Source organism: Pseudorca crassidens, chromosome 1 (genome assembly GCF_039906515.1).
Source record: "Pseudorca crassidens isolate mPseCra1 chromosome 1, mPseCra1.hap1, whole genome shotgun sequence".
Lineage (NCBI taxonomy): Eukaryota > Metazoa > Chordata > Mammalia > Artiodactyla > Delphinidae > Pseudorca > Pseudorca crassidens.
The window spans coordinates 40,843,627-40,862,874 of record NC_090296.1 but is presented as its reverse complement, the minus strand read 5'-3'; the positions used below and the strand labels follow the sequence as shown (position 1 = coordinate 40,862,874).

The window sequence follows — 19,248 nt, the reverse complement described above, 5'->3', positions numbered from 1 at the left end:
TTACAAGGGCTGCCATAACACAGACTGGGTGGCTTAAACAACAAAAATGCATTGTCTCACAGCTTTGGAGTTTGCAAGTCCACAGTCAAGGTTTTGGCAGGGTTCCTTCCTTCTGAGGGCCATGAGGGAAGGATCTGTTCCAGGCCTCTCTTCTTGGCTTGTAGATGGCCGTCTTCTCCTGTGTCCTCCTTTACATTGCCTTCCCTCTGTGCATGTCTCTGTGCCAAATTTCTCCTCCTTATAAGGACATCAGTCATATTGGATTAGAGCCCACCCTAATGATCTCATTTTAATTTAATTATCTCCTAAAGACCCTATCTCCATATACAGTCACATTGTGAGGTACTGGAGGTTAGGACTTCAATATATGAATTTTTGAAGTGACACAGTTTAGCCCATAACAGCTTCCTAGAGTAAAAGTTCATTTTAAGGATGCTGAGCTGAGCTGGGCCAATGTGGGGAGGCAGCTCCAGAGAGTTTTCCCTTTCTCACTTTCTTTCTCTGGACTTTCCAATCCCTCCAGATGAAGTTGGGTCTTTCTGTCATACACGCTCCTAACACCCCTTTGTCTCCCTTATAGAATTGACCAGCATTGTAATTAATAATGTGTTGTAAAGTTTCCTAGTCAACGTCCATCTCCTCACTACACTGGAAGCACCAGGGCAGCAGGGCGAATGACTGCCTTGTTCTTTGCTGCATCCCCAGTGCTTGGCCCAGGCTTGGCAATTTAAAGGACTTATAGTTGTTGAGTTGAAGGCCTCTCACTTTTGGTGATTCTGCCCCCTTCTCCTCTCACTCCTTACTGGCCAATTCCTCCGTAGCCTCTGATCCGATTTGCCCACATTGCAGAGTCACATTCCATATCCTGTATTTTACTTTGTGATATGCATACCGTTACTTACCTAATGTTCTCCTTTGAAATAAGTCACATTTTTACAGAAAGAAATTTATTTAAAACATTTTTAAATTAATTGATTAATTTTATTTATTTATTTTTGGCTGCGCTGGGTCTTCGTTGCTGCACGCAGGCTTTCTCTAGTTGCGGCGAGCGGGGGCTACTCTTCGTTGCTGTGCGCGGGCTTCTCATTGCGGTGGCTTGTCTTGTTGGGGAGCACGGGCTCTAGGTGCGTGGGCTTCCGTAGTTGTGGTGTGCGGGTTCAGTAGTTGTGGTTCGTGGGTTCTAGAGTGCAGGCTCAGTAGTTGTGGTGCACGGGCTTAGTTGCTCTGCAGCATGTGGGATCTTCCCGGACCAGGGCTCACGCCCGTGTCCCCTGCATTGGCAGGCAGATTCTTAACCACTGCGCCACCAAGGAAGTCCCAAGAAGTTTATTTTTAAAATTGTGTCACGGGTTTGATATTCTACTTATATGTTTAAATGAGTAGATACTGAAACGAACAAAAAAACTATTAAAATAAATGTTTGTGTAGCAATGAAAGACATCCCTTGAACCACCGGTGGGCTACCTGCCCTGCTCAGGGCCTGGAGGGAGATAGTCTGCGTGGCTCAGCTGACCATCTCTCAGATTATGACAAATAGGACACTCTTGGCTGCAAGTAACAGAAACCCCACTGAAGCTGACTTAAATAATAAGGACCTTTATTACCTCACATAATGGAGATATTGGAATAGTGAGGTGTGAAGACTGCTTGTTTTAGTGACTCAGCTGTCTCATCATAGACTGACGTTTTTTGCACCTCTCTGTCCTGTGGCCTCAGTGTCGGTTTAACCTCGTAACAGGAGCAAGATGGCAGCAGCAGTCACAGCATCCCATTGAGACACAGCGTTCAGAAAAATAAGGGAGGCTGCCCTCGTCATTCTCCCGTTTCCCACAAGACTCCCATCAGACTTCCCTGTGAAATTCATTGGCTAGAATTGAGTCCATGCTTAGTCCTTGGAAATGAAATGACCACAAAGGTCCTCTGGGCTGGAAAGGGTGTGGAAGTGACAACTACAATGTCCGTCACACACATCAGTGACTGGACCATGGACAGCCTATGCCATTGAGGCAGGTGCCCACTGCTGGCTCATTCAGTCTCTAGCCCTGGCCCCAAACCAGCCTAGGTGAGGGGTTGGGGCATGGCAGGGGCCACAGCTCGTACATCCAGGCTCTCCCTTCAGGTGGCAATCGCTGTGCCCTCAAGCCCTGCCCGGCCTCAGGCTGAGCCATCAGCTTCCAAGCCTGTGCCGCCTCCTCCCTGACTCCCTCCTCTGGCTCACGGCAGACCTGAGCAAGCAGAGCCGGCTCCCACCCCACCTTGGCCCCCGAGTCTGGGAAGAGAGAGTCTGCCCTGAGTGTGCTTTGGATGGGGCTGGGCCAGACCCGCAGGGCTCATTTTCTCTGTCTCCTGCTAAATTCCCTGGCTGCTCCTCAGCTGTCAGGTTGCCAAGCCCCGAGCGTCTCCTGGCTCCATCTGCAGCAGGAAATGGGCCTGACAATTGTTCTTCCAGAGCTGGTGATTTTTCAATATGTATCTGTATGGATCCCACCCACGCTTCATCTCCAAAACCCCAGCTTGTATTCAGCTCTGATTTACTAAGCACGTACTACAAGCCCAGCTCTGTAGTCAGCACTCTGGGTGGGGCGTGGACAAGGAAGGGGCAGCAGGGAGGGGACGGAGGAAGCATCGGACACGCTCACTGCTTTGGGGCTTGTCCTCTGGCCATAGTGATAACCACACACTTGGAAAGTGAGATCACCAGCCAGGATGGTTCTGCTTGGCTACAGGTCCCATATGTGGTCCAGATAAAAAATGCCATGTGGGTTCAGAGGAAGGCAAGATAGACAGGGCCAGCGTGTGTGCTGATTATTCCTTCTGGCCCCTACTTACCCCCAGAGCCATTCTCTTCCTCCTGGGTGCTCTGGGGCTGACCGCTAGAGCCTGCATTGCCTGTCCCCGGCCCTCAGCTTCCGCTTGGGCCACTGGAGCCACAGACAGGCGATGGGGTGGGGGGCAGAAGGAGAGCGAGGCATGAGATTTATTCCCCCTGTTTCCTCCCTGCCTTGTCAAGTGTGATTCTGGTTTGGCTGGTTCCTCTAAAGCCGCAGCTCCTGTGGGGCGCAGAATGGTGTGGCTTCCTGCTGTCACTTGTCCCTGGGTCCCTGTTTGGTTTCTGTCAGCTTCCCCATGCCTCTGAAAATAGTTCCTTTATTCTTCAGAGCTCCCTTGAGTGTGCTAGAACACTGACTGGTAAACCAGGTTAGGGAATACCCTCCGAAGGAACAGAGGCTGGAGCTGGACTTCTGAGGATGAGTTGAAGTTGGGTAAGCAAAGAAGAGAGCAAAGGGCTTTCTAGGGGGAGCACGGCCCCAGCAGAGGTGCCAGGGAGAGACTGGGTGAAGGCTGGGAGACTTTGCCTAGACGGGAGCGAAGGCTGGAAAACAAGATGAAGGCTTAGCATGGAAGTCCTTACCTGCTAGAGCAAGGGACGTGGCCTTCATTTCTGGGCTCCACGGAGTTATTGGAAGCTTATGAACTAACGAGGCAACAGTTTTGACTTTATTATTAATGGTTTCGTGTTGGGTTTTGTTTCTACTTTTTCCTGTTATTAATTTTACTGTCATCATTAATAACAGCTAATATTTATTAAACACATACTTATGGGTCGAATTGTGTCTACCCCGAAATTCATATGTTCGAGTCTTAACCCCCAGCACTTCAGAGTGTGACCTTATTTGGAGATAGGATCTTTACAAAGGTAATCAAGTTAAAGTGAAGTCTTTTGAGTGGGGCCTAGACCAATATGACTGGTGTCCTTATAAGAAGGAGCAATTTGGACACAGAGACATGCGTAGAGGGAGGACGATGGGCAGAGACTCGGAGCAGACGGCCGTCTGCAAGCCAAGCAGAGAGGCCTGGGACAGATCCTCCCTCATAGGCCTCAGACAGAAGCAACCCTGCCGACACTGTGATCTTGGACTTCTAGCCTCCAGACTGTGAGATAAAAATCTTCTGCTGTATAAGCCACCCAGTCTGTAGTACTTTACTACAGCAACTCTAGCAAACTAGTAACACTGCATAACGGTTGTGTGTTGATCTGTTATGAGCTGTCCTGTGTGCGAGGACAGCGAGTTATCAGGTTCCTTCCACAGCAGCCCCGCTTTGCAGGTGATTCCTCCAGCCCTCTTTGTTTCAGCATACTTTAACTCTGGCCATAACACTTACAGCCCTGACACTTTAACTCTGGCTATAACATTTACAGCCCTGACACTTTTCCACGGTTATCACCATATCTGTTTATTGAGCCCCTGTTGCGTACCAAGCACTCTTCCAGGGCTTGAGGAGATAAAAACGCACAAAGCTCCTTACGGTCCTGGAGCTGACATTCCATCTTTCTGTATTTGTTTCTTGTCTTTCTCTGCCCGAAGAAGAATACCTCCCTGAGGGCAGGGCTGTGTCCATTGTGTTCACGACACTGAATGTCTGTGGGATGAATGAGAATAAAACCAAGGTTAAAGTGATGATGCCCTTGCCCAAGGTTGGTGAGTGACAGGTGCTGCAAATCAGACAGGCTGAGCCTTTGGGTCACCGTTGTTCACTTAGTGTCTCCTTTCAAACTGAAGGCACGAGGGACGTACACCGCGAAAAGGAGGAAGCCTCTTCAGAAGTGCTTGTTAAAGCTCGAGGCATGTAACTTTTTACTTGGTGTACAGATACCATGACTTCTGCTCACAGGATGTGAGGGATGTTTCAAGGAGAGGGAGGGACCCATATTTAGACTTTCTGTGGAACATCTATTCCAGGTTCAATTGCATCTAAGTACTCATTGAGAGAACTCTGGGCCTGCCCATTAGGCCAGCCGCGGCCTCCAATGGGTGTGGGTGGCTGCCTCTCAAGTGATAGTTCACCCAGGACCTCTGGCCCTTGTGTGAGGCCAGGGTCTGGTGGGGTGTGGTGGTGACAAGCTGCTGGTTCCGTTCACAGCCCTGAAATACATACTTTCAGCTGCATTCTCTATTGGAGGCAGAAAGAAAAGGGATGGAAGTTACCAGCTTGCTGGAAGCTCAAGATGTGGAACAAAGAAAGCAGATTCTAGATGCTGAGAGAGTCCTTCCATCCTATTTGCTGGGAATTCTCACAGGCATTGTTTCCCCACCTCCCTCAGCCTCACCTACTCTCTAAAATGGCCCAGGAGACTCGTGCCTTCTTTTGGGCCATGAGATCATAAGCATGGTCATCTTGACAGTGTAATTAAACTTTAGTCACCCCAACTTCTGCTGGACATAGAACTTCTCAGTCCACAGGGTTGAGGGTGTGGAAAGCTAAATTGCTCACCTAACGGGCCACACCAGTCCCAGGAACCACTTCTGAAAGGCTGGGGACACTGGCCTGGAACTATGGCCAGTCGCCCACACCATGCCCTGGAATTAGGGCAGCCAGGCCCCTGCTCAGGGCTGCAACACAAACCCTCAGGAAGCTTAGTGCTGGCCCCAGCTCTCCTTCTGCAATCACGGTCCAGATGAGGCTACACGTGGACAACTGTCATCTGTCCCTTCTAGTAAAGTATCCAAGTGTGTGAACGATTTGTTCACTAACTTTTTTTAAACTGGGGTGGCTCCTTGATTACCCCATAATAATGTCCCTCACACTCACTTTTATCCTGATTCGCTTTTGCGGGTGGACGAGGTGGAGGACGGCCAGATGCTGGGAATTGGGCACAGGTGTGGGTTGGTCCGGGGGTGTGTCATGGATGACATCCATCCGTATGAATATCATCATCTTGTATGTTGTGGCAGAGAAAGTTGGGAACCAAATGTCTTTCAGGTTGTTAGGAGATGGGCTTCTGGAAGACCCATTAACAGCATGTTTGGAAACCAGCTTGGAAAATTTGACACGTTGTCACTTTCATCTGCTAAGCAGCTTACAAACATTCTCCCGTTCCTTCCTGTGACTCCCTCCAACTTCTTTGCTTCAGCCCAACTATCTGAATTTTCCAAGTGAGATCACAGTCCCAGAGGGGGCTGGCTCCAGGCTCCCGGAGGGTGTCAGGGCAGATGTGAGGTTTGGAGACAGGAGCTATCCGTCCTCGGGAAAGTCCCCCATTTCACTCTACTTTTTGTGATGTCGAAAACCTGCCCATCACAAGGCGACTGATCCCTAAATTCCTCAGAGCTCTACCTGACCTGCAGGAGCATTTGCAGTAATTGTGCTGCGCACGATACTGAGAGCCCTCCTGGCTGGTGGGGATGCAGACTCCCCTGGGCTGACTCCTGGTGCCTCTGGGAATGTAGATGAGATCAGGCCACTTTGCAAGCATGAAATAGGCCCCCGGGGACCAGGGACTAGAGCCACTTCTCTGACATTTTAGAGTATGCACTTGACAGGTTAAACCCAACCCAAAGGGTCATTCTCTTTTCTAGGCAGTCTCAGTGACTCCCTTCTGAGCCTCCTCCCCTCTGACTTTTGTTGCAGTGGCCCAGAGGAAGGTCTTAGGTCTACCCACCTCCCACCACGAGCAGAAACCCTTTGGGGGCACGCGCCAGGATCTCTTTGCCTGGGCTGGTGAGGCAGCCATGGAGTTAACAGTCTCTCTTTTTCATGTGTGTCTCTGCGCCTGCCCTGTGAAAGGCATGATGGATGCCCTGGGCTCCCCCGGGGGCAAAGCTGAGGGCTTAACAGAGGTGGGAAAGAAAAGCAGGTTTGTAAGTAAACAAGGGCACAGTCAGAGCCCCAGGGCCGTGCTCCTGCCGAGGCTTTCCGGGCTTCTGATGAGGGGAGCTCCTGAGGCTCCCTCTGGGGTGGCTGGGGATTTCACTGAGATGAACTCCAGATGATTTTCCAGGGGCTGATTTCACAGCACATTTGCTCCATCTGAGCAATCACTCTCTGCAGCAGTTGGATTTCCATTCGACCGACGTTTACCTCGTGTGCCCGGAATCAGGAGTGTCTGCTTCTTTGGGGTCGAGTCGTCTTATTTTCTTTGGGGCTTGGCCAAACCCTTTCCGTCGGCCTTGGTTCCATCTAGGCATTTCCATTTGTGTGTGGGCAAGGCTAGACCAAGTTCCCAGCGTTTTCCGGAGCACAGAGACGATGCCCATTCCTTGTAGAATATAAAAAGTGGGGGGAGAATCCACCAGATCTTTTAATTTCACAGAGAGAGATATGTAGCTACAGTGGAAGACAGCAAAAGCCAGAATGATACCCAGCTTAGGAAATACCATGTTCTCTGCCAGAGCGCTTCCTGAGGAGCCAGGACAGGCCTCTGGAGGATGTATGTCGGGACCCGTGAGGGAGAACAGGCAGCATTGTTTGCAGCAAAGAGAACCCTGGGGACATGCAAGGGGTGGGTGTGCTGAGGTGGAGTGGGGTAGGGGTATGTGTAGCCTAGCTGAGCTGTTTCAGGGACTGATCAGATGCCTGGGTTAGAGACACAGGAGACCTTGCCTTGAGAAGCTTTGTATCCTTGTGTGTTGAGTTGCACCGGAGGTTCGTTTTGTTTCTTTATCTTAATTTTCTATCTTAAAAATTTTCCGATATTTGTACTTCTGTAGTACAAAGAAAACTAGCCCCTGAAGTCAACATGCGGGTCATTTCTTTCACTCGAGGAAAGAAATCTGTGCCCAGCCTTGATGCGAGGGTCACTGGATATCTAAATTGTTTGTTAAAGTGAATGGCAGTGTGTTCTGTGTGAAATGTACTGACCACAGGGTGGCCGGTGTTAACCCCGTCCTCACGCGTTTCCTCACCAGGATACACATCTTCCACCAGGGCTGAGTCTTCAGATTCCCCTACTCAGTCAGCCCTTTATCTGCCCTAGGACCTCTGGCCTCGCTAATGAGGCTCAGGGCCCACCTCTTCTGGTTCCTTGGTGCCCACCCCAGCGCTTGGCATGGGGACAGGGCCACGGAGGGTGCCTGCTATTCACTTGCTGCTTGAACACACTCCCTTATGGTGGCCCTCCCAACCCTACTGCATCCTCCAGCCCCTCTACATCTGCCTTTTCTGCCCTCCTTTTCATGTCCCCAAGGATATCCAAGAGCTCTGCTTGAGGACCCAGCTCAGGGCATCCACCCTGCAGAAGAGTGAGTCCAGTCTCTTGAATCAGAGCTGAATGCCAGGCCTGCATCTGGCACCCCTAAACTCGTTTCTCAACCTCTCTAGCCTCAGTGTCCTCCTCAGTAAAAATAGAGGGTTAGTGCTGCCATGAATCTTAAACTACACATGATAGAATCTGGTGTTCTCAGTTAGCCTCCAAATTTTACGGAAGTATGAAAGAAAGCAGTTCCTCTCCACTGGGGTTTCTTTTACAGTTAACAACCGTTAGGAAGCCCTCCCAAGCTTTTTCTTAGAGATTTCATTTTGTCTTAGAGAAACCTGCATCCAAACTGAATTCTAGAAGGAAAAGAACAGAAAGGAAGTAAAAGGTGGCCCTCGGAGATGGAAGTACTCATGCAGGTCCATTTGCTGTGCTCCACGTGTCCCTGGACTGTGGGGGTCAGCTTTAATCATTCAAAGATTACGATGGATGATTGTTCCCCGACGTTGGCTTTTGTTGTAATGGGAGGTAGCCTCTGAGCCTGCACCTGTTGCCTTCATTCATCTCGTCTTTTTCTGTCTACTCAGGCCTTTTAGTGAACATGGCTTGGTCTTTCTTTAAACTCCCTTCCTCTGTGCCTTTCTTCTGACTCAGTGCTCTAGATCCTAACTGGAAGACACCCCCCCACCCCGCACCGGCGGGCAGGGGAGGGGCCCTGGGCTTTGGAGGAAGAAGCTGGCAAAATAACTCTCTCTTTTCAGTGCTCAGGTCTCTCCACTACCCCAAGATCCTTGGTTGGGAAAAAAGCACTTGAGGGTCTGTAAAGAGATCATTGCCTTAGAGGATGTGAAGAGAAAACGTGTGGTTAGAATAAGTGTTTATTTTCTACCAATGTGAGCACCACTGTGCTTAGGCATCATTTCCCTTTTATGCACAAAAAGCCTACGTTGCTGTCTCTCAGGGAAAAATGACTCTTGCGTTATGGTCCAAGGCCAGTGGAAAGGCCAGGAGGCAATTATGAAATCCAAAATGCTGATTTCTTCCACACAAATGGTGCCTATTTCTACAAACTTTCATTACTATAGACTACCAAAAGTTATTGACTTGAAGCCTACTAAGAACCATTAAGCACTACTGAGCTTCTGAACTAAAGCATTGCTTCATAGTATAAAATATAATGCAATGTGAAATATTTATGTACTAAATTATTATAAAATATAGATGCATGAGAAATAGGTATTATATATAATAAAAATAATTTAGTATAAAGTCATGTGTTCAAGTTTGTAATGTTTTTATAAAGTGAATGAAAAATTCTTTTTTATTCCTCTAATTTTTTTTATCATTACCAAGTTTTGCTTTTTTTCTTCTAAAAAGAGGAAACAGGCAGAGGGACATGGGCTGCGAGGGCTTCTGCCAAGCCTAAGTTGGCCAGAGTCAAAAAAGATTGAGGGCACCACCCAGAGAAAGGGCGCTGCAAATAATTTTCCCAGCTTCCTCTCTTTTTCCTCAAAATGGTTTGAGAGTTAATGGTTGGGCAGTGAAGCATTTCCACATCCCCACATAGACAATGGTAGAAAAGTTCTCAGTGTGATGGTATAAACATATTATCATCTAAGACAGAAATAGTTGCCTTGTCCACCAGAGGTACAATGAGCATATGGGTTGGTTGTATTTTCATCTCCATTTACTATCTGCAGAATTTCCCTTCAGTAAAAGAACAGAGAAGAGAGAACTAATCCAGCAGTTTAGGCTTCTGCTCTATTATAAGGAGAAGAAAGATTCAAAGACAAAAATCAGTGCGGAATATTTTACTTGCAAGCTTTTAGACGATGCGTATAAACAGAGATCAAAGGAAGGCAGAGAAACCAGGAGACATGGTTGATTATATCCTTCCAACAGTGGTAATTGTGCCTCAATTTGCAGGGAAATAGGTTCCCTTTCACAGACCTGATGATGTGAGCTGCAGCTGAGATTGGAACACGTCTGGCATGTCCCAGAGCTCCAGTCTGGGGGCTTCAGTGGTCTTTGGTATGATCGTAGTGGGCAGGGTCCCAACCCCAAGTGCTGCGCCGAGTTCCATGAAGAGTCGGCATCCGTGACAGGGTCTGGGTCTGGATCTGGATCGACCAGGCTTCTCATCAACCCAGAGGCAGAGCACCCACAGAGAAACACAAACACTCCACACACCACACAGAATGGCAGTGCTTTGTATTTACTTTTTAAGTTACAAAATGTATGTTTATTATACCAGAGTTGGAAAATTCTAAGCCAAATAAAAAGGAAAATAAATACCATCATATTTCCTATACCCAAGAGTAACCGCTGTTGAAATCCTGGTCCTGCTTCTTTCAGTCCTACGTGCATGTATGTGTACGTACGTTTACATGCAAGTCAGATGTCAGCAAGGATTTCCCAGCCCCTCAGGGAGCGGCTCAACCCTGCTGCATACTCTCTAGAAGTCCAAAATCTTCCCCATTGTTTCTGGAAATTCCAGGGGTCTCACATCCTCAGGATCACCTCCATCTCCAAGCATCTTTTTCTACAACCATTTTAATTGTGTTGTTCTGCGTTGCATGAACCTAGATGATTATTAAGTCCTTCTCTGGATTTCCACCCCGTATGTCCACTCACACAAAGCATTTATTGATGAAATGGACTTTACTGAAAATGTCACGTGGGGCAGAGTTAGGGTTTAACTTGCAGCCACTGTAGCACCTACAAATGGAGCACCAGGCATCTTCGTGCCCTGCAGGCAGCCCCGCAGTGGGGAATGCCTGACTTGGCTCTGGGGAGGTCTGGGACTCACACCTTTGGCTCCATGCTTCTCCTTTGGTTCCATGCCCCCTTCTCCCCACCCTCACCACCATAGCCCTCCAAACCCTCCTCTTGTTTTGCACCTTTCAACACCAGACCCACAAGGTCTCTCTTCTAATACAAGTGGTTTGTGAATGAATTCTCTTAAACAGGGACATTTCTTCTTCCAGCAAATGTTAGAATAATAAAAATCTTGAGATCATACTCTATATACAGTCTTTATTCTACCTTTCTAAACTGACCGTTACATTTTTAGCACTTTCCCTTGTCATTAAATATGTACTGACATAGTACTTCATTATATAGATGCATTCATTTCACTAGTCCGCTATTGTTGGGCATTCTTTGCTTTGGGGAAATTTGGAAAGCAGAAATGAAGAGCTCAAAGGGGTGTGAATATTTTTAACGTCCAATACTAGTTGGCAAATTGTTCTCCAGAAAGGTTAGATCCATTTGCACACTCCCCAGCTGTAAAGGAGAGTGTCAAGTGACTTATTCTTTAAATGATCTGCTAATTTGGCATTGGCCGTGGGAGAGAATATTTCAGGGCAGTAAAGAGTCTGGTCACTCACAGCCACAGTGAGCCTGGGGCACAGAGGGGGTTCTTGGCCTGGCTGGACTCCAGGGCCCTGGGGCAGTCCGTCAACCTCTCAACCCGCTGCCCCAGTCAGGCGAGGACACCCACTGTCTCATATAATCCAAGCAAGTCCTCAGCCCTGCCTCCTGCTCTGAGAGGTAAAATTCCCTGGGCATCTCCCGTTCCACCTTGGATATGCTGCCCTCAGCCACGCCTTTCAGCGATTCCTCAACAGACTGGGAAGGCACTGCGCACACCAGCCTTCTCCCCAGCTCAGAGGGGAGCTGGGCCTGGAGCCACCTCACTCGCTTCTTTCTCCCTCATTGGAGCTTGAACGGGATCAAGGGCATCAGCTACCCCGTCACCCATCCTTCCAGCAGAGGGTTTCATGGGTTCTGCTTTCCCTTCCCCAAAGGTCACAGGGGTGCAAACAGGCAGAGCCTCAGAGCTCATCTTTCCTTTTCAGACCCCTTTCTTTCCTTTCTGGAGATGAGAGAGATGCAGGGAATCTGAGACTTTTCCCACCCTTTGCTGTTAGGACATTGGTAAGTTGTGCTTTTCCCGCTTAGCAAAGCACACATGTGCACAGGCAGCGGAGACGCTGGCCTTCCAGACTATTTTTAAACAGACTAAAAATACCGACTTACCTCAGAGGACTGTGCTGAAGGAGCTTGTTTAGGGTATCGGATGAACCTTTACAAATATAAAATACTTTGTGTCACCTGCTGTTACACCATATAGGTTCCTTCTTACTCTGGTAACCAAGCAGGAAGATAGTTATAAACCCAGGCTGGCAAAGGAACGGGGTGATGGGTGGACTGGGTTTCATGATGCTCCGTTTGATCTGGACAACCCCAGGGCTGACCCTGAATTGCCAGGCCCAGTCCAGCATATAGAAGGCTCCCTGTAAGTGTTGGTTGTTGGCTAGGACTGGACAGGTGATGGAGGCCAGCTGTCTGAGATGTTATGATTTCTGGCACCCCTGTTTGGGTAGGCAAAGCCCAGGCACACATGCGTCCACTGTGTTTTCCTCCCCCTCCCACCCCAAGTCCTTCCACAGCGTCCCTGGACTCGTCCCCTCCTTGGGATATCTGCTTCCCCGGCATAAGCCTTCGCTATTGCAGAGTGGAGGAAGGTCAAGTGCTCTTCTGTTCCAGGTCAGGCACTTTGGATTTGACCTTGAGGCAGAGGCTCAGCTGCCCTGACAATCCGCAGCTCATTTCTGCAGCAACACCTCCCGCAAAGGTAGCCCAGCCTGTCCTTGGCCACCGGCTTCCTGGGGCGATAAAAATAGCTGAGGCCCTGCAGCTGCTGAATGATGAGTTCTGGAAGGAGATGATTGATTCTCACAGCTGAGCCCCGGGGTCAGGAGCTCCGTGCCGGCAGAGGGGCTGGGGTGAAGGCTGGGCCCGCCCTGGGCCCGCTATAGATAGAGCTGTTGACAGAGTGATCCGGGCTCTCCCCACCTGAGGGGAACATGATGTAAGCTAATTAAAAAGAACTGCAAAGGGCTCTTGTGAAATGCAGACCACGCACCGTTTTCTTTTAGGCCAGTCTTGACCTTTTTTGATAGGTGCAGTCATCTCCCCACCTTCGTCTGGGACGAGGTTCCAAGGGAGGAGGGAGTTTCCTGCCAGGGAAGGGGATGGGGTGGTAGAGCGATAGGAGGCCCCGCTTCCCCTGCAACAATGGTAAGGAGCTGTCGGGGCTTATGAAACACCCCAGGGACGTGGATGTCAGGTAGCTCCCTATGGCCTGGAGTCACCCTCTGCCCCTCCCTCAGGCTGCGACAGTGCTCTGCTTGCCTTGCCAGGGGCCTGGGCTTGGGCCATCGGCCCGGGCTGCTCTCGTTCTTCCCCGTGATCTCAGGTGAACCGTGCCCGTGGAGCTCCTGACCAGTAATAGAGTAGCTTTGAAGCCGGGACCCACATCACGAAGCTGCTGGGCTGTGCACCAGTAAACAGCTGGAAGGGTGAAGTTGCACAGCTGGATCAGCTCTGAATGATTCAGAGATAGAGCCATGTGTATTTACTTTACAGTGCATGTTTTCTGGGCAATCTATAGGCCAGTGTTCTGTAAAGTAACAATAATAAGCTTTCAGAGAGAGAAGGAGAGAGAGAAGAAATTGCTGGAGGAGGGAGAAATTAAGAGGCAAATATGAAAGGCTATGTTTTCCTATGAAGTTATTGAAAAGGTGATGAGTTGATGAGGTGACCAGACGCAGAAGATAATCCGGATGGCTGCTCCCCAGGAGAAAGCACTGCATTGTAATCGGAGCAGAGGGACTGGAGAGACCTACTGGTTTTCATGAAAGAGACAAAAGGAAAACTCTGCAGAGGAGCCTGGGTTAGGACCACAGGCTGGAAAGAGAAGTGGACCCTCCCTTTGTCTTTTATGCTACTTGTGGGGCATCTAGGTGTGTCTTTGCCTTTCTGGAGGCACAGGAGATGCATGCGCTCAGCTTCCCTTCCTCACTGTTCTTTGCTCAGAGGTGGGGCTGTAGATAATGTAATTGGTGCAGAAAAAAGAAGATTTCAGAACAGTACGAAAATGACCCCGCAGGTTAGCTCCAGGTCTGTCTGATATCTGTGGGTGACAAATGGAGAGTCCTTCTCTTCCAAACCCTCCTCTGCCCCACACAGTGAGAGGCCTTGTGCACATGCAAGTGTGTAGACAACCCAGGCTGCACGTCCAGGCTCCATCTCTACACACCACCAAAAAACTGCCTCTTGGCCGCTGCCTAGGGCCAGGAGTGTGCACATCGACCACCCTTGGGAGGACAGACCTGGGAAGAGGCCACAGGCTGGGGCCATTTGGGCATGGAATTTCCAGTTACCTGGAGCAAAGCTAGAGGGGTGTGGTGTCACTGGATCTAGGTGGGCACGTCCCCTTGGTCCCATAGACTTCTCGTGGAAAGTGGTGTGACCCAGGAAGGGTGAGAATGGGGTCCCCAAAGTGCAGGGCAGAGGGTGGGAACAACCCCAGTTGCTCAAGTCTAAGTCTGGTACTGAGTATGTCAAACTCAGGCTGTCCCAAACAGGATGAATTTACCACCAGATCTACTCCTCCTCCTACATTCTGCCTCTGCGCCATCCTCCACCCCCAGGGTTCCTGAGAGCGGAACCCCTTCCCCAGCTCTGAAGCAGCATTCGGTTCTAGCGATTCCAACTCCTCCAGAATCTTCCTTCTCTCTCAGCCCTTGGCTACAACCCAGTGACAGCTCTCACTTGTGCCTGGACTGATTTCCTAGCCTCCTGGCTTTATCTTCTCCCCTCCTGTCTCCACACTGCCACCCCAGCAGTTTTTCCCCAGGGTAAACATGACCTCTCCACCTTCGGTCCCACTTAAAGCCCTTCAGGGGATCCCTGTGCCAACAGGGTCAAGTGCAAGTCTTCAGACCAGCACGCAAATCTCCATGCAGCCGTGCATTGCCCACCCCCACTCTCCCCCAGCCTCCTTTGAGCCTTGCCAAATTCTTTTGCAGCGAATGCAATATACCCTTTCTGACCTCTCCGCCTCCTTGCTTATACTGCGCTCTCTACCTGAAGTGCCCTTTCTTGTCAACATGTACTCACTTTCTCCCAAATGGAAACGTTTCCAATGCCTCCTACTCTCCCTTTCCTCCCCAGGTAAAATGGATCCCGTTATCTGTAAACTGAGCTGATGCCCACTTCATAGCAATTAAACATATTTTCTAGCATTTACTTATTTACAAGTCTTTTTTTTTCTTTTCTAAGTAGCCTGTAAGCTCTCTGAAGGCGGGGTCTATATTGTCCTCTTGGCATCCCTGTGCCTGGCGTAGAAGTGTGTGTTGAACTGAAATAGAACAGTGTCCCTATGATCACCGTTTGCTGCCACAGATGGAATTGTGTGCTGATGAGCATACATTACTTGAATTTTTTTTTTTTTTACCAGACATCGTATAGAACAATTCCCAAACAATGGGCAGGAACTGATCACGAGGTTCAGCATGCATTCAAGGCATGGATGGGTCCATAAAAGGTGCTCAGTCTTGCTGAGAACCCTTGGCACTGCCAGCAGCTGGAAAGGCTCTCAGAGCCTGCAGGAGTTCCAGGCGTGTGGACTTTGTGTCTCAGGTGCCAAGGTCATCTCAGGACGAAGGCCCGGTCATTCACTCTGGCCACGTGGCTGTGCATCCACTTCCTCCAACAGGGGCTTCTTCCTCACCCTTGGAAGCGGAGAGAGGAGGCAAAGGGCAGACAGGTATGCAATCTACTCAGGCGGTCAGGGCCCAGCTGCCCATCTCATCCATCCGTGACGCGTTGAATGCACTAGTGCCAAAGACACAATCATGAGCAAAACACAACACTGCCCTTGAAGGGCCCACACTCAGCTTGGAAGACAGGGAAATAAACCAGTGGTAACAGTGAAGCAGAACACCTGCCCAAATAGGGTGAAATACAACATGATCGAAGGACCCTGAGCATGGACTGCCTGCCCCCTTCCCATGACTCCTGGCCCTGTGTGATCTCAGCCTGCCTGTTCTCCAATCGCAGGGACCTCTGTCCCTCTTGCTTGCAGGTCTTCTCTGCACATAGCACCCCCTGCTGGCCCCTTTTTGTTTTCCAGCTTCCACTGAATATCATTTCCTCAGAGGCCTTCTTCCATTGCCCCGCCTATGGTAACTTCTCCACTTTAATCCTTGTTATTTGCTCTCAGCTTCTTGTTTATTTCCTTTAAAGCACGTACCAGGTGTGACCATTTTATTTATGTATATTTTATGATCTCTCGAATCCACAACAGAGTAAGCTATAACGAGGCTGCATCCGTCTTGTTTTCTCTTACATTGACAGCATCTGGGACATAGTAGGGGCTCAATAATCTTTTATTGAGCAACTGAAGGAAAAAAGGACTGGTTCTCCAGTACGTGGTGGTGTGAGGTGGGGGAGATGTCATGGAAGGCCTCGCAGAGACAGGACATTTGAGTTGGGCCTTGTAGCATTATTAAGTGTTTGCCAGATGGCAGGTATATGAGCAGGGACATATGTAGCCCACCTGGGAGGGTAGGGAGGGGCACAGCTGCTATTGGCAATCTGTCCCTTTTTGCCTACAGCCCCTCCTCGATGCATGGGGTGAGGTAAACTATTAAAAGTCTACTTTGACACATCTACCTCATGGGCAAGCCCATCCAAGCTAAATAAATGCAGCATGAAAGTTAACCAAATTCAGCACAAGCGGAACAATTAGAATCCGGGGAGCTACCTGACGGACCCAACAAGGACAGCAGGGACACTCAAGTGACCTCAGATGATTCCGAAACCTGGGAAAAATACTCCAGCAAGCCCAAGTCATCCGATCATGAGACTCATCTCCTGATCACCTCTGAATGCTTACAAAGAGCTGGCCAAGGACATTCCAGCTCTGCCAGGCCACCGGGCCAAGTTCTCAGGCACAACAATCCACTCTGCTCTCTCCCCCCCATCACACCCAAGGGCTGCATCCCACGGGCTGGCAGACACCTGCCCCAGTGCCAGCCAAACAGCCACCACCTTTGCACCAGGCCAGGGGGAGGGGCTGTTGCCGGCAGAGCCCTGGTGATTTACGACCTCCAGGCTCACCATCGGCGCGGTGCCAAGCAGAATCTCCAACTTCCCCAGGCACAGGCTCTCCCTTCCAGTGATGTGTGGATCCTGAGCAGGCCAGTCATTTTTTCCTTCTTCTCTTTCTGCCCCCTCCTCCCGGGACAAACAGGTTTCACACACCGTGGGCCCTATGCGTGTGATGACAAAGACAGAGAGGCCGCATTTGCCCATCTCCTCTCTGCACCTGCTGTCGGGTTGGTGGCTGTTGGTCGGCGGCCACATCCCTTTTGCTGGTGCTTTCAGCTCTGTGTGGTGCTTGGGCCACAGCACCCGCCGTCGTGCTCTCGCTATGGCTTTGTCAGTTGCCAGGATCTACTTCCCACCTGTAGCAGGCCTGGCTCAGGACTATGAAGTCGGGTTTTTCTCTTCCTCCTTCTTTCCCTCTTTCTCTCCCTCCATCTATAAGAATCCATAAATCTTAGCTAGATATCTTGGTGTGAAAACTGAGGGAGTCGAGGTTTCCTTCCATGAGTACAATAGTTATAGAAGCTGCCCTCTCAATGCTGCTATCAAGCAGCCTGTGCCCTGAACCCGCTCTGTTTGTACTGCACAGTGAATGGGTCTTGAGCTTTTCCCACATCATCTCTTTGCTCCTAGAGGCCAACGGGGGAACAGGAAAATGACACCCACCTCTCTGTTGTTCTCAGGTGCCCCTGCATTGCCCTTGTGCTACATCAAGGCAGTAGCATTCTTGGGGTCTGGAACGTGGCAGAGGCATAGTCAAAACAGAGTGGGAGGGAGGTTGGGTGGTACCTTGCAGTGTCACCAGCTTTGCAAGCCGTAGTTCCTTAGCAGAGAATCATCACTCTCTTAAACCTGCAGGGGGCATTTGGGCATTTGCCAGGTAGAGGCTGGCATCTATAGGAAATCACAGACAAAAAGCAAGAGCGACCACCCAGTGAGGTCAGGCCCTTTTCTCTCTGCTATGCACTGGCTAGTGGAAGAAAGGGTAGGCAATCCAGCACCAAGACTCCCACTCTCACCCCAGAGCGGCCCCTCTGACTTCTGCTCAGAACTAACATCAGCCAGGCCAGCTGGGTTTCAGCTCCAAATGCGGCAGCCAGCAGCAGGACCTGTCAGGTCTCAGGGAGGCTAGGGCTGCTTCTCCAAGTTCACCGGGATGCTGCACGTGGCTGCCGTCCCTCTGGTCTCTGGTAGCCTCCAGTGGCCTGCCTGTACCTCTTTTATCAGCAGAGCAAAGCAAAAGTGTGGGCTGGAGACTCTGGGATGCTGTGGGGCCTTGTGGGGTGTGGGAAAGGCGCCCACAGTGCTCGATTCAGGAGTCCCTGCTCTCAGGATGATGGCGTATTGTGGGTGATTAGTAATGTACGCTACCACTGTGGAGTGCTTACCCTCTCTCAGGCAATGTGCTAAGTACTGTACGTCATCTCATTGAAGCCTCTCAACGACCTGTCAGGAATGCCTTATCTTCCAACTTCTGCAGATGAGGAAACTGAGCTTCCTGAGAAATTAGTTAATTATCCAAGATCACACAACCAGTTATTGGGAGAGCCAAGAATTCTATAGATGACTCCAATGCTCATGGGCTTAATGAATAAACTATGCTACGTTCTTCCACGAGGGTTATGGGGAATTCACATATTAAAGGAGCATTAGGTAAGTTAGTCAAAATTCCAAACAGTAGTTAAATCCAGGATGTTCAGATAAAGAAATGTCCTAGGCTATAGGCTGGGACACAGCAGAAATACCACCTACCCCTGCAATACCCAGGATGATTCTAAGGCAGCCGCCAGCTGCTATGGTTTCTTCTGCTCCTGGGGGGCTCAGAACACATCTCTCAGCCCCTCCTGGACTTACTTGGCTGGGACGAAGCCTTGACGGTAGACTCCCAAGGACACGGACAGTTTTGGGGCACCATTATTCTGCCTGCCACACACAGGTTTTCTCATTGAGTCCTCATGGTAGCCACATGAAGCACATATTCTTATTATACTCATTTTGCAGGTGGGAAAAGTGAGGCTTCCAGAAATTACATGACTCGCCCAAGGTCATTGTCTTAGTCTGCTTGAGCTGCTATAACAAAACACCATACACTGAACGGCTTAAGCAATAAACATTCATTTCTTACAGTTCTGGAGGTTGGGAAGTCCGAGATTAAGGTGCTGGTAGATATGGTGTCTGGTGAGAGCCTACTTCCTAGTTTGCAGATGACTCCCTTCTTACTATATCCTCACATGGCAGGGAGAGGGAGATGGAGACGGAGACGGAGAGGGGGAGGCGGGGAGAGAACTCATGTCTCTTTCTTGCTTTGTAAG

General features: G+C 49.7%; 1 long non-coding RNA gene across 2 annotated transcripts in view; it reads left to right on the top strand.

The window, feature by feature from the left end:
* LOC137222600 (uncharacterized) overlaps positions 1-19,248 on the top strand; it is a 121,140-nt gene that overhangs the window by 14,642 nt on the left and 87,250 nt on the right. The window lies entirely within an intron of this gene.